Source organism: Dasypus novemcinctus, chromosome 20 (assembly GCF_030445035.2).
Source record: "Dasypus novemcinctus isolate mDasNov1 chromosome 20, mDasNov1.1.hap2, whole genome shotgun sequence".
NCBI lineage: Eukaryota > Metazoa > Chordata > Mammalia > Cingulata > Dasypodidae > Dasypus > Dasypus novemcinctus.
In genome coordinates, this window is record NC_080692.1 from 40,164,001 (window position 1) to 40,180,366 (window position 16,366).

Sequence of the window (16,366 nt, forward strand, 5' to 3'; positions counted from 1 at the left end):
AACAGGAATAGAGCTTCCAATGGAAAGATCATATTCCCTTGAAATACAAATGTCTTAGCTTGCATGAGCATATTTGACTCTCGAAAAGAACTGAGATCATGTTTCATGTCAGGAAGATATATGATTCAGGTAAGAGTTTGAAACAAATGAACTTCTTATACTTAACTAAATGAAAAGGAGAGGATTTCAGTTCCAGTGTAAGAATATATATTATATTGTGAAAGTTAAATGGCGTATGAGTTAACATCTGTCTACGTTTGTGGCATATTTTGAAATAAGGATATTTGGTTTGTAAATATTTTCCAGAGTCTACAACCAGAAAATCTTTCCTGAAGAACTAACTATTCTCCCTGCCTTTCTCTCTCTTTAATCTCTCTTCTCTCTTCCTCTCCCCTTCTCTCTCCCTCTCCTCTTCCCTCTTCTTCTCCCTTTCCCTTTCCCTCTGTTTTCCCCTTTTTCTTTTCTTTTTCTCTTTTTCTCTCTCCCCTCCCCTCCCAATCTCTCTCTGTCTCTGCCAAACCCCGTATAGAGTCTTCAGATGATTTCAGAGTCAGGTCTGCTGGTAGATTTTTCTCTAAGCACGTTTTCTTCAGTGTCTTGAAGCAGAGCTGGCATTCTACAGACTGCATCCCCATGGTAACTCTAAAAGGAATTTTTTGTTAAACAGAAGGTAGATAGTCTTAACATTTCGGCTCCAAATTGGCAGCACTTCCTGTCGCTGCTGGAGAGGAGCAGCTGTTCTCTGCTGTGGCCCTCCATGCTGGGCTCCTGAGCTGGCTCCTCAATGCCAGTGATTAGCCAGAATGTGCCCCCAGTGCTCCCTTACAGCTGGCAAGCAAGCATGTTTTTGATCCTTGAGGCAGAACATAGAAAGGAGATAAACTCCACTTTTTAAAAGTAGTGTTGATATGTAATTTGTGCATAGGGCTGAACTTTTAAATGGGTTCCCTAATGTAGCCCTGTATATAAGGTAACTTAGAAAGTGGTTAAAGGACATATGCCCCCTACGTCATTAATAACGTCATTAAGAGCTTCGGCTGGACTCAGCCTTTTCTGATTCCAACGCCATGGCTCTTTCCATGACATGCTACCCTGACTCCATACATGTCTGTCTGCTATCTGGGGGCAGGTAGAAAGCGAGCTTGTGCGCTGAGCCTCAGGAAATAGTAAGTACCGTACTGGAGCGAGCAGAAATGAGACCGCTTCATCCAGCTTAAGAGTCACACTAAGTAGATGAGTCTTAACTGAGTCCCTGAATGAACAAGCTCCTTTGCTGCCAGCGCGAGTCCTCAGGCAGTGATTTCATGCGTCCTGTGTCAGAGCTGGCACTGTTTTGATGGTGAGGAAGCCTTCTTCAAGTAAGCAAAATAAAAAAACCCGAATCTAATTCTCTCAGAGCATAGAAAGAAAAGGTGATAAAATAGGCATTTCCTATCTGGAAAAGTTTTGCAATATCTCTAACTCGATGATTCTGGCAAATAATGACCTGGATGAAACTGTGTGCACATAATCACAGAAAAAAAATTGTTATAATTACATAGGTGTAAATATATTTTAACTGTTGTCAGCTCTTACCTATGGCCCTTTTATGATATTACAGAGTGTCCATTTAAAGTTACTAATTATAGTGGTTTTTTGGTGGGCTGGGATATGTTCAACAATTATTTTCAGATACAGAATAAGTGTAGCATATATCTTTTAACTTCTTATACCAAAATATTTCTTTTATTAACAAGTTTATTTCTAAGTATTGTTCTAATTGTATTGTGATTTTTTCTTCTTTTTAAGTTATTTAGAAATGCTTTTGAGTTTAAAACATTCGAGTGTAGGGATAAGTCATCTTCTTTTTGCTGATTTTTAGCATAACTTCATTGGGATCAAAGAGAAGAGTGTGGAGAGTAGTGACTTCTTGGACTTTATTAAAAGTAGCCATCTATGTGGTCAATTTTCATAAGCAATACATGTATTCGAAAACACTGTGTAATTTCTAATTATTGGATAGTGTTAGCTCTTTTTCTGCTCGATCTAAAAATGACATAAGGTTTCTATTAAAGTCTTGCATTATGAAGGTGAATTTGTTTCTCCTTGTAGATCTCTAAAATGTTGCTGTATACATTTTAAAGCAATTATTTTAATTACATATAGATCTAGATCTGAGACACCTACCTGGTGAATTAAATTTTTACCCTCATGAAGTCCTCTTCTTCACCTTCAGACATGATTTTTTTCTGGTAGGTCTGTTTTGCCCATTTTTAATGTAACTGCCCCAGTTTTTTTGGTGGTGTTGCTACTAATTAATTGTCCAGGATATCTTCTTTCATCCTTTTAATTTCAAGTAATTTTTTTTCTTTTTGTGATTCTGGTATATCTCTAATAAATGCCACATAGCTATTTTTAATTTTTTAGTACAATGCAATAATCTATTTATTTTATGTGATATATTCAGATAATATACATTTATGTATTTCTGATGAATATATGTATTCATTCTTATTCATTTATACCGTCTTATAGAATGTTTATGTTTGTACCATTTTCTGTTTTTGCCTCCACTTTTGAAGCTACTTCTAACTTTGTTAAGGTTTGTTTTCTTCTCATTTCTCTTTCGCTTTCTGCTCCCAGAAAAATACACCCTCTTTTATCTTACTGGTTACACCTAAAATTTTAATCTGCATATTTGAAAAACCCAAAGTCATCTATAATGTACTTCCTCCTGGACAATACAAGTAACTTTGTTCATTTACATTTTTGTTCTAACATATATACAACATAATATTTACCATTTTAACCCTTTCAAGTACACAATTTAGTGAAGTTAATTACATTCATGATATTGTGCTACCATCACCATCATTATTATTAAAACTTTTCTGTCACCTCTAACAGTTACTTTAGGCATTTTAAAACTTGAATTGCCCTACCCTAACTTATATGGCCTGGTGGTCTAGTATTTAATTATATATAATTTATTTTGCTTTTCAGATTTGAAATTCTTATTATTGTTTGTACAGCTAATATCAAATTAGATTTATCCATGTATTTACTATAATTTGTATTCAACCATTCTTTCCTGTATCTCAGATATTCCATCTGGTCCATCTGGGATCATTTTTGTTCTTCTCCAAGTATGTTCTTTAGAAGTTTCTTTAATGATAGTGTTCTGGTGATAAACTCAACTTTATGACAATGTTTTCAGTTTGTTTACTTCTTGAAAGATAATTTTGCCAAGCATTATTGTCATACATTGTCATCTGATTTTTTTCCCACATTATGTTGGTTGCCTCTTTTTTGTAATACCTTTGCATAAGTACCATTCCAGTTACTTTCTGGTTATTTTGCATCTTTGAACAGTTATGATTCCTTCTGACCTAGCCACATTTTGGAGAGAAACCAGGAAATTTAACCTAGTGGGCAGATCTGTTGTTTCTGAACACTTCCTCATCAACATTCTACCCTTTGATTGAACTCCCTATGGAATGGAAAGATGTCTTCTTGGCTCAGAAAGACAGAGTGCCCCTGTCATTTGGGACCATGACAAGACATTTGATTTTCTTCAGCTGATTGAGATCAGTGTCCTCTACTCTCTATCCTCTATCTTACCGTACTAACAACCTTTCTTAAAGCAAGCATGGGGTATCTGTGTACTTCCTTTTTCAGCATCCTTTCGAGAATTAACATTCAATGGGTCTTCAAGATGATGCTCTCTCCCAAAATATTTAAATAATTCCATAAGCATTGGATTAGGTATGAATTTGGTCTGTGTGTGTGTGTGTGTGTGTGTGAGTGAATGCATGCAACTGTTTCTGTCTATATCTTTGCATATACACATGCATGACCATATGTTCAGTCTTTAAGGGGCAAAGACTCACCCAGAAGAATTAGTGGTATGTATATTTTCCTTTGATTGGTACTCAGATCACTTGGGACATAGGTCCCCTCCTTGGATATGCTTGGCTTCCTGAATATTTTCAAGGTCTAAAAACTTTAAACTTTCTTTCTATAAACATCTACAGAACTAAAATGAAATAATTTCTTACACCCACTCCTGGTTTAAGATTTTCTGAATGTACTAACATACAGTCACATATATATATACACACACACATATCTATATATATTCTCAGTAAAAGCTTTCAGTAGATCTTCACTTTTTCTCAAAGTTATGCTTATTTTTTGTAAGAATACCCTATCTGATCTTTTCTGATGGTGAAACAATACAGTATAGTAAATTGTTCCTTTCACTATTTCTATTACTTTTCATTAATTTGTACCAATTACCAATGGCTTTTCAAGTAAATATTTTTGTAATTTTTAATTATTTGTATACCTCTGCTTAAGAGTTACCAAAGATTTTCTATTGCCAAATGTAATGAGTGTATAAATTCATAACTATTTCCTCAAAATAATAAAACTATAAAGTGTCCAAAATAAAGAACAAGGCTAGAAACATCTACCTGATATATAATTTGAAAGCATAATATGTGTTAATCCATTCAACAGTAGAATGCTATATAATTAATTTCTTACCCCATGCTTTAAATATATTTTACCACCAATCAAAAATTTCTTCTAATACTAGCATGCCAAAAGTTTAAACTATAAGCTGTAAGCATTAGAAGCCAGTTGTTGAGTTGGCCCTTTAAAATATAATAGCTGTCTTTTCTCTGATTATAAACATACTAAAGGCTTAGAAAAACAAAATTTAAAATGAAAAGAAAACAATGTAAAGAAAGTGAATTAAATCAACCTTCCAGTCCTCTATGTTTAATATATTTCCATTCCTTGGACTTAAGGATGTTTCCAGTGGTGTAATATTACTGTGAAGAACACTGCAGTGAACATCTTTAAAAACAAATCTGCATACATCCTAGATTGTTTTCTTAAAATAATCCATGCATAATAAGTTACTGGTTTAAAGAAAAAATATTTTAAAGACTTTATATTTTAGCCAAATTGTCCTCTAAAAGAATGATGACAATGAGCACACTCATCAGCAAAAGATCAAACTGTCACTTTAAGTTGCTTTTTAGAAATATTTAGCATTGGTTTTTTTCTTAATTTTAGCAAGTCTCTAAGCTAAAGAAAGTAATTCACTGATATTTTAACTTTGATAAAAAATGAAGTAAAATAGTCTCAGATTTAATTACCTATTTAAATTTATTCTTTTGTGAATTTTCCATTCAAATTTCTTTTTATTATGGTGTTTATATGTTTTATTATTTTATGAAAAAGTCCAATAAGGCTGTCAATCATTTTAATAAATACTTTTCACAAATTTTTCACCTTTTACTATTATTTATGGTGTTTTGAGTTTTTTGATGGACCTCTCTCTCACTTTCCCTGTATTCAAAGGAGACTCATTTCAATCTTTTATGTGAATTTTTTTCTATTTACTTAGTGCTATGCCTGGAATATAGTGTTTATAAATTGCTGTCTTTTGTATTCATTATTGTTATCCTCAGTGACAATGAGATATCATAGGACTGCCTGTGTTTGTATCTCGACTCCCAGCTGCATGAACTTGGGCAGATACTTAGATTCTCTGTGCCTCAATTTCTTCTAAAGTGCAGATAATAATGTCTACTCGTAGGAATGTCATAAGGATTAAATTCTTCATGAGAATTATATAAAAGTATAATACTCTTAGAATAATGCCTGGCCCATTTTAAATTAGTACTCAATAAATGTAGCAATTGTGATTATTAAATGTCTTTTCTTCATAGTCAGCATATTCCAGGTGATATTCTAAATAGACTCCAGGAATTGTTAATGAATGTGGCTGGAAAAAAGTGAAGGCATGCCTGGCCTGTCCTTCTCTGGTAACAAGACACAGGGACAGACATATGCACCAGTTTGGGCTAATCTTAGTTCTCCACCCTCTGCTGACTCCAGTGATTTGTCCAAGAGACGTGCATATGATTCAAACCAGGTCAATCAGATTACTTCCCCCAATTTTTAAACTGATGTGATATGCTCTGCAGGAAGGACATGGAGGAAAAACCCATTTTGCTTTAGAAAACAATGGCACTCGCATATTTAGAGAATATCCAAGGGAGAGAAAGAATGGCTTAATTCTGTGTTCATGTATTTTTTTTTCATTAATTTCTGCCACTTGTCACCAAGACTCTTGACTGAAACAAAAACACTCTTAAAAATACCAAATTGGAGAGTTCCTGAAAGATGGCATTAGAGTAGGCAGGCAGGACTCAACTCTCTCACAATAACAACACAGAGAGGGCCAAAAGTGGTCTGAGGGACCTGCTTTTAGGATCAGCAGACAAGGTCAGTTCTATACAACTCCCAAGAGGGCGTACACAATGGATGAGTTGTATGCTTTATTAATATGTATCAGTAAATTTGATTTGTTTAAAAAAAATACGGAGAGACCTAAAAGCAGTTTTTCTCCATGCAATTTCCAGACTGACCAGCAGGTTTTTGTGCTTCTTTCCACAGAAGTGTTTCTTTCAATCTCCAATATCCTGTGTTTTGGTCTGACTGGAGCTGAGATTAAAAGTGGGCTCTGCTGGCCAAATTCACTGAAGAAAAGCCCCCTGACTCTCCCTCTCTTTTTCTTTATAACAGTTGACAGGGAGAGAAACGTCTGTTCCCCTTTCAGTTGGCTGCAGTAAGCCAGGGTTTTTATCCAGACTTAATATCGCAGGGTGGAGGATGGGAGATACCCCAGCCACTGTGGGATTTTGATAACTCGTGTTTGTTGTTTTGGGTTCTTTGTCTCTCTGTCCCTTGCTCTTCTGGGAATTATGTAGAGCTGTCCTGGTCTGCTGATCCTGAAAGCAGGTTCCTAGGACCATTTTTGGCCCTCTCTATGTGTTGCCAGCCAAGAATTCTGTATCTGCAAAACTGTCCTTCAAAAAATGAGGATGAGTTCAAAGTCTTCAAAGACAAACAAAAATTGATAGAATATGTTACCAAAAGAACAATATGCAAGAGATACTAAAGGAGTGACACAGCCTGAAAGAAAAAAACAAGGGTGAGAAACTTGGAGAGGAATGCAGAAATAAAGATTAATAAGACCGGTAAATAAAAGGGTAAAAAGATAGACAGTAGAATGATATGACAACAGAAAGCAACAAGACAAAATAGATGAAGTAAGTAAGAGCTGGAGTAGCGATACTAATATGGGACAACATAAATTTTAACTGCAAAACTGTTTTAAGGGATGAATAAGGTCATTAATTATTAATAAAAGTGGCAAGTCATCAAGAAGAAATATCTTTTACTAGATATAGTATCCTAAGATATATGAGGCACACACTGGCAAAACTGAAGGGAGAAATGGATGTCTCAACAAAATAGTTGGAAACTTCAATACACCACTCTCAGTGTTGAATAGAACATCTGGACAGAGGATAAATAGAGAGTATGAATAACATGATAACTGAACTAGAGCTAAAAGACATCTATAGAGCATTGCACTCCAAAACAGCACGAAATAAATTCTTCTCAAGAGCTCATGGATCTTTCTCCAAGATAGACCAAATATTTGGTCACAACAAGATTCAATATATTAACATGAACTATAATCCACGCTGTGTAGCAGTGCTCCAAAATGTACTCATCAAATGCAATGAATATACCACACTAATGAAAGAAGTCATCAGTGTGGGAGGAGCGGGCTATATGGGAACTTCTTATATTTTGTATTGTAACATTTTGTGCAATCTGTGTATCTTTAAAAAAAATTTTTAAATCTTTAAAAAAACAGAAAGATTCAATACATTTAAAAAGGCTGAAATTATACAAGACATTTCTCTAATCATAACAGAATGAAGCTGGAAATAAAAATGGACAGAAAAGGGGGAAATTAAAAAATATATGGAAATAGAACAACACACTTAAATCAGTGGGCCAAAGAAGAAATTGCAAGAGAAATCAGTAAATATTTCAAGGTGAAAGAAAATAAAAACACTGTATATCCAAATCTAAGGGATACACAAAGGCAGTGATGAGAGGGAAATTTGTGTCCCTCAATGCTTACATTTAAAAAGAGGAAAGAACTAAAATTAAAGCTCCAAGTTGCACACCTGGAGGAACTAGAAAAAGAACAGCAAACTAATCACAAACCTAGCCAAAGGAAAGAAATAGTAAAGATCAGAGCAGAAATAAATTAAATCAAGAACAACAACAACAAAGAGCAATAGAAAGAGTTAATAAAACCAAAAGTGGGTTCTTTGAGAAGATCAACAAACTCTATAAACCCTTAGCTGTACTGACAAAGAAAAAGAGAGAGAAGATAAAAATAAATAAAATCAGAAGTGGGGTCGGGGGGGATATTACCACTGAACCCAAAGAAATAACAGAGATCATAAGAAGATACCTTGAAGAACTGTATGCCAAAAACAAGACAATGTAGATGAGATGGACAAATTCCTAGAAACACAATGAACAACCTATACTGATCCTAGAAGAAATAGAAGACCGCAACAAACAAATCACAGGTGAAGAGATTGAAACAGTCGCCAAAAAGCTCTCAAAGATGAAAAGCCCAGGACCAGATGGAGTTCCAGGTGAATTCTACAAATCTTTCAAAGACCATCTAATACCACTCTTGCTCAAGCTCCTCCAAAAAAATGAACAGGAAAAAATTCTACCAAACTCATTCTATGAAGCCAACATCACCTTAATACCAAAAGCAGATATGATGATACAAGAAAAGAAAATTACAGTCCAGTATCTCTAATGAATATAGAGAAAAAAAAATCCTCAATAAAATACTTGTAAACAGAATCCAAACCACATTAAAAGAATTATCCACAATCAAGTGGGTTTATCCCAGATAGGCAAGGGTAGTTCAACACACAAAAAAAATCAATTAGTATAATAAACCACATTGATAAAGAAAAATCACATGATCCTCTTGTTGCTGAAAAAGCAGTTGGCAACATACAGCACCCTTTTTTTTTTTGATAAAAAAATATGTACTCTAAAAGATAGGAATAGAAGGAAGCTTTCTCAATATAGTAAAGTGCATATATGAAAAACAGTTATCATTGAAAGATTGAAAGCTTCCCCACTGAGATCATAAACAAGACAAGGATTCCCACTATCATTATTGTTACTCAGTATTGAGCTAGAAGTTCTAGCTAGAGCAATTAGGCTAGACAAAGAAATAAATGGTCCCGAAATAGGAAAGGAAGAAGGAAAACTTTCACTATTCACTGATGACATGACCCTTTATCTAGAAAATCCTGAAAAATCTACAACAAAGCTAGTAGAAATAGCAGATGAATTCAGCAAAATGGCAGGATACCAGGGTAATGCACAAAAATCAATAGCATTTCTGTACATTCTGATGTGCAATCTGAAGAGGAAATCAGAAAAAATTCCACTTATAATAGTGACTAAAAGAATCAAATATTAAGACTAAACTTAACCAAGGACAAAAAAGTCCTGTATTCAGGAAAGCACAATACATTGCTAAAAGAATTGGAAGAAGACGTAAATAAATGGAAGGACATTCCATGTTAATTGCTGGGAAGATTCAACATTATTAAGATGTCAGTTCTGCCCAAAATGATTTACAGATTCAACATAATCCCAATAAAAATCTCAACAGCCTTTTTTCCAGAAAGAGAAAAGCCATTTATCAAATTTATTTGGAACATAAGTAGCCCCAAATAGCCAAAAATGTCTTTAAAAAGAAAGACGTTAGAGAACTTCTTGACTTTAAAGCATATTACTTAGCTACAGTGATAAAAAACAGCGTGATTCTGGAATGAAGACAAACAGATTGACCAGTGGAACTGAATCAAGAACTCAGAAATAGACCCTTACATCTACAGAATAGTGACTTTTGAGAAGCCTGTCAGGCCCTCAGGCTGAACCAGAACAGTCTGTTCAGCAAATTGTGCTGGGACATATGGATAGCCATATCCAAAAGAAAGAAAGAGAACCCCTATTTCACACCTTACACAAAAATTAACTCAGAATAGATCAAGGACCCAAGTTATATCATCTGTACATAATAATCTACTTTCCAAAGGTTAGATTCTCATTTATCTTATCACATTGGCTAGAATTTCTAAAATAATTTGATAGAAGGAATATTTATCCTCTTTCTGATATAAGGAGAAAGCTTCTAGTGTTTTCCTTATTAAATAAAATTTGGCTGTTAATGTTGACAAATTATTTTTTCATCATTTAAATTTTTTTTTTAATTTGTAGTTCACTATTTTAAAAAATCATGAGAGGATATAAAATTGAATCCAAAATTATATTTTCTATAGGTAATCATATTTTCTGCTTTAATTTATTGATGAACTATTTATTATGTTATTCAGTAGTTGACAGGTGAAAACAGAAAAATATATAAAAAATAAAATATTTACTATTAACTGAGTTGTTACAAAATCCTAGAATTTTCCATTAATTCCCCATCACATGCAGACACACACACATGCACACACTTTTATTTGGAATATAAATGCTCATTTCTATTATAACTTTTTCAGACCCTATAATATCCTACTTGCCTCTTTCTGTTTCTGTCTTTTTTTTAATAAATTGTATTTTTTACAAGATACATAAATCACAAAAAATGTTACATTAAAAAATACAAGAGGTTCCCACTGTTTCTGTCTTAATACATACTTTTAGTTTTCTGTATTCCTGCCAATTACAAAGTAAAGGTCAAATTTTGATTCCCCTAGTATTTTGGAAATTAATACTTGCTATTTTTTTCAAGTAATAAGTCTTTAATACTAAACAATTGTATATACACACATTCAAACAAATATACATAATCTTATTGTCATCAGTGGGAAAAAAACATATTTTATCACCTTTCCTCTTATAAGATATAAAATGCTGCATTCCTTTCAGTTTTAGTTGAAATGGCCAAAGGATATTTTACCTAGTTTACTAATACTGGTAAATTTTTGAAATTATTATTCCTTAGACTTAGTTAATGTTACCTGATTTTTATATACATACTCCATATTCTCTATTCCTGAAATCTTTGAAATTTTGTCAACTAATGTGCAGTTTCCATTAGAAGAGTACATAGATTTCTGAGTGTTTACATATATTTAAATATATTTTAGCTTCTCTCACATATGAAATGCAAACTGAATATTTATTATAAAACTTCTTTGTACTCAAACCTTTGTAGACATTTTTCCATCCCCTTAGGGCAGTTAGTGCTTAAAGTGCAATCTAATCTTTTCCTTTAGATGGGTAAAAGCTTTATTTTCTAAATTAAAAAATTCACAGAAATATATATCTTTTCCTTAGTTTTTCCTGGTTGTGTTTATGTGTGATATATATGTATGAAGTTTTTGAAATGTATATTCAGAACTTTCTTCAGCTCAGATTTTCTTTCTTAGTATCTTCTTTTCCTTCTTCTGTTCAGATTTATGTTTAGGATTTCAATAATATAATATAATAAGATGTGGACCATTGACTATGGGGTGCAATGATGCTCAGAGATGAACTTACCAGGTGCAATGGATGTGTCATGATGATGGGAGAGAGTGTTGCTGTGGGGGGAGTGGGGGGCGGGGGCGGTGGGGTTGAATGGGACCTCATATTTTTTTTTAATGTAATAATGTAATAAATAATTTTTTAAAAAAGTAAAAAAAAATATAATATTAGATCATTTTCTGTTACAATAATAGCTCTCATTTTCATCATTTGTTCTTTTTCTCCGTGTTCATAATCTCTCAATTTTTATTTGAAAATTTAGTTTTCAGCTATGACAATTCTGTTTTCAGTAAGTATTTTAAATGTGACTGCATTTTTAGCTTCTTTATATCACAGTATCTCATTAAGCTCCATTTTTATTAACCTCTCCTTCTCATCCAATTTCCTCTATATTTTCTTCATTTTAATGTTAAAATATTTTTATTTTACTTTTTATATTTTCTTTTGTAGACTACTATCTGTATTAATTTTATTGAGAACAAATAGCTAATTTTTTAAAACATTTACTTAGGTATCCTATAGGATATATATTCAAAGATAATTTGTTCTTTTATGTCTTGATGTTAAACACATTTTTTTCTTGCAGAGTATTTTCACACCTCCCATGTTGATTGTATTCCAGTTACTCGTTCTTTGGGAATGAGAGCTCATTCCCTGATTACTCATAAATAGTGTCTGTGGCCATTTTGGCTCCTCTCATTGTTTATATGGTATGGTTGAAACACTTCTGCCAGATTTTCAACTAGAGGCATGGTATTGTGAGCAGACTTATGTCTAATTATTGGTCACTAGCAGTAGCAATTTCTCTAAATTCTGGGCCTCATCTATCTTGCTTTTGTTGTATGGTTGACTGCTTTGAGAAGGTAAACATATTTCTAGATAGTTCTGACCAATGTATACTTATGTTGCCAGAAGCGGTGCACTTTCTTATTTCTGACCCCAGATGCTTATCTCCCATTCTTAGATGCATTATTACAATGGTTAGCCAGGGTAGGCTTTGGACATTTTGCATCAATGCAAAGTTTAATCTTAGAAGGGAGGTGGTAGAGTGGCCCTGTTGCTACTGAAAGGTTTTCCAATGCAGTAGGACAGCAGATGTTCATTGTTGGGTGATGGGAAGAAATCAGACCCTAGATCTCCCAGTAACACAATGGTCGTGAAATGAGTAATCATCTCCTTACCATTTTTCAACCTAGGAGATTCATTCTCCTTCCTTCTACTTCAGGTAATAAAGCAAGGGCCAACCAGTAATTGCTTTTCCCTCCTTTTCCTCCAACTCCTCCTTCTCTTCCTCTTCCTTCTCCTTCTATTTCTGTTTGATCTACTTTGACTAATATATGGTGAAAATTTCATCCAGGTAAAAGAATGGTTGTCAGTGTTTGTCACTGACAATGTTAGACCATGAGTAGATATCCTTAATTTTCTTTTTCTGGCTAATTTTTGAGGCATACTGCCAGCCAAAAGCCATTCTATAGAATCTGATGGACTTAAAAACCTCTATTTTTAACCCCCTGAGACTATAGAACTGAATTTATCCAGTAAGTTCACAGCCTTTCCATTCAGCTTTTATTCTTGTAATTTATAATTTATAAGTTTTTCTAGGTTTTTAAAAGGTTTTCTGATTTCCTCTTTCACTCTGTTTTTTCATTCAACCTTTACATAATGACTCACTTAACTCTTATGCTATATTGATTTTAAATGCATTGCAATTGTTATCTCTCCTATGCAGTGAATCATATGATGTATACCTTCCAGATGTATACTTTTAAATAGAAAAAATGAAATATGCATATTATAAATATTAGTCATATTTTTAAAAGAAATGTGCCATGGTCTCATTGCGTGTACTGGTAGGTATGTTCTTGGAAGCATTAAAGTTATGGATGTATTCACATTATTATTGATTCTTCCTTCATTTGACTTTAAAAAATAAACATAGATTTTCTTTCTAAACCATATTCAAATCAAATTCATCATATCAATAACTGTCAAAGATTCAGGTGAAATAGACTTCTTGAGAATATCTTGTGCTAACAATTATGTTGATACTGGATATCACAGAGTAGCTATCTCTTCATATTAGTGATGTTTTGAAAACTTAATTCATGTGTAAACTTAAATTTACTTAGGGAACGGCCGTGAGAACAGCGATCCCTGCCATTTGGCATGCGTGCCTCTTCCTCTCTTTCCTGCACTGCGCAGATGGTAGTAATAGAGCATTAACTTCCCCTAGTTTTTTTCTCACCCATACAATTTTTCTCAAACTATGTAAAGAGATTTCACTAGTGGGAGAAAATATATTTACCACTTTGATGTCAAATCCATATTAAAATTCCCCCACAGAAGATACTGTTATTGACTTGTGTCTGCTATTCACTACCACTCTGTCAGATATTTCAAAAGTAAGCGTTACTGTTTTCAAGCACGTACATCTTGCTAAGGTATCTTAATATTTTATATTGAAGCATAAACTACATGGAAATAAAGATGGTAGTATACATTCTTTTATATATTTTAAAAAATATATAGAATCAGAAAAAGAAGGCAAAATACATAAAAAATACATGTAATAGAAAATACAATAGAAGAGTAATTATAAAATGGTGCGTATCTGTTATTTGTCAGACACTGTCAAGTTATAAAGATTGTTTAATAACATCATGAAATGTTGTAATTAGTGTCTCTATTTTTATTAATGATGAATTTGAGATTTATGAATGTTAATTAATTTACCCTAAGTCACCAGGCTATTAAGAAAAAGTAAAGAGAATTTCCTAAACCCATATTGTTTTTTCCATTTTCACCTGTTAATTTGCACTAGATGGTGCTGAAATTTTGCTTTAGTTTGATAGAATTATGTTAAGCCTCAGGAGTAACATTAAATGTAGCCCAAGTTCCTATCATATTTAAAGAACTTGTCATAAAATATTACTCTTTCCCAAGAAAATATTTAAAGTTTTAATACCCAAGTCAGGTAAAACTTATTAGTTAAAGCAGTCCAAATGATTTAGTACCAGGATTTATGATTTTGGCCTACTTGACAACTGTTTGTGTTTTTACCCTAGTTCTAGACAGATTGAAATGACAGGGGAAAAAAATCTATTTCTTGTACTTTATGATGAAAATATATAATGTTTTATGAATATAAATCATTTAAAAAGATAATCTCATATTCTAAAAACATACATTTTATATTGCTGAAGGTGTTTACTAGAAGCATATCAACCTTTTCTATTATTTGAACAAATCATCTTGATAATTTTAAGAACTACAACTGAATTGATAAACTAATGCTTTGTATTCCATATCCGCTTAAAGAGCAAGAAAAGTGCTAAAAATGCCATTTTGTAAAATGTATAATGGGAGTCACTTTTTTCCATTGAAATTTTATCTGCACAAGGTGTTTTATTTATTTCTTTAACCCTCTTCTGTTCTCTTTTCCTACAGAGAAATCTGTAGGAACTCTATTCCTTTGCAACTTCCCGGGGGAAGCAGTTCCTTCTCCCATGCCCCACATACCAAGGAGCAGGAGACTTGTACAGAATTCTTCTAAGTTCCCCCACCTCCATCATGCATGTTTTTCTATTTCAACATAGTACAAAACTCCACTCCTCAGAGCCTATCACATCTCGCTCCATTGCCCTGTATTCCTTCTACTTACTGGCATCCCCTGACCTTGTGAGTCCACATCTATTTGAGACTTTTCCTCTTCGTTACACCTGGCTCATCATCTTCATTTCCCATCCTAACACCTGCCCTCCCAGACAACTTCAAAAACCATTTCATTATCTTGGTTTCAAATAAGGTAATTTCTTCCTTCTAGTAAGATTTTTCTGGGCCCATGACAACACAATAAGCTTTCCTTGCACTTATATATTCAGGCCAAGGGAATATGACTATGCAACTTCCCAATTAGGTCCTTTACGGGAAAGGTAGCCTTGTGTTTCTTTGCCTCTTGCTGAGACCTGAAGTAGACAAAGTGGGGTGGACAGTGGTTTATAGCTTTTTCTCTACCTTTCAGCCTATTTTGTAGTTTTCATTTTATGGGCGTCAATCCATTAAATATTGGTTGTTTCCACCACTGAGATTCCATTCTCAGATTGATAATACCTCTTCTTACTCTCCAAACCCTCTTTGAACAAGTATCATGGGTTCAATTACAAGACATACTCTGAGTTCAAGAATCACATCTTGTGCAACTACTTACTTAGCATCTTCACATAGATTTTGTATAAAACCTCCAGTCCTATGCCATGTGTCCAACAAATCACACTCCCTATCTCTGTTATTTATGGTATTAGCAACTGCCTAATGTAAATGTAGAACTTAATGGTACAATTGTAAGTTGAATAACCTTGTAACTATCGCCCTTGCCAAGAGATAAAACTTTACTGCCACAAAAAAGCTTTCATGGGCCTACTCACCACCCCCCACCGACCCAGCCCTCTCCCTCTCCCAAAGAGAGTAACTAACTAGAGTAATGGAGTATCTCAGACTCATATTGTACATCTGTCCCATCCCTGAAAGCAGCTGGTCCTGCTCTGTTTCTTATAGTAAGAAATGTACTTTAATACCCAAATCTGGGTGTTAAATATACTTATTGATAATGGATTGAGCATTATTTCTGGGACTTTTAGGTGAACAAAGCTATGGGAAATAGATATTGATAGGTAGGTAGGTGAATAAGTAGATGATGTAGTGGGCTTTTTTTTTTCTTATGAGTACATGCAAATATTTCCAGTTCAAAATCAGTACTTGAGAGAATCCTGGTTCTCAAAGACAAGATGCTAGAATTAGAATACTACATAATTACTCATTTGTTTTATCCTACATTGCACACAGAACATTGTGAGGATAACAATTCTAACATTATAACCCATGTGATGAATGAAAAGAGTTTTCTAAAAATTTTGTATATGTTCTC

The 16,366-nt window shown here is 33.6% G+C and overlaps 1 protein-coding gene across 3 annotated transcripts in view; it reads left to right on the top strand.

Annotated features, from left to right (window-relative positions):
• Window positions 1–16,366, top strand: part of PIK3C2G (phosphatidylinositol-4-phosphate 3-kinase catalytic subunit type 2 gamma) — a 646,925-nt gene that overhangs the window by 257,837 nt on the left and 372,722 nt on the right. Inside the window, exon 1 of one of the 3 annotated variants that reach the window (XM_071210197.1) lies at window positions 2–129. The exons of 1 other annotated variant lie outside the window; for it this stretch is intronic. The gene's annotated coding sequence lies outside the window, so the exon portion shown is untranslated. Of the gene's footprint in view, window position 1; window positions 130–1,063; window positions 1,167–16,366 lie in introns of those variants that run through there. One more of the 3 variants, XM_071210198.1, reaches the window with a different exon arrangement.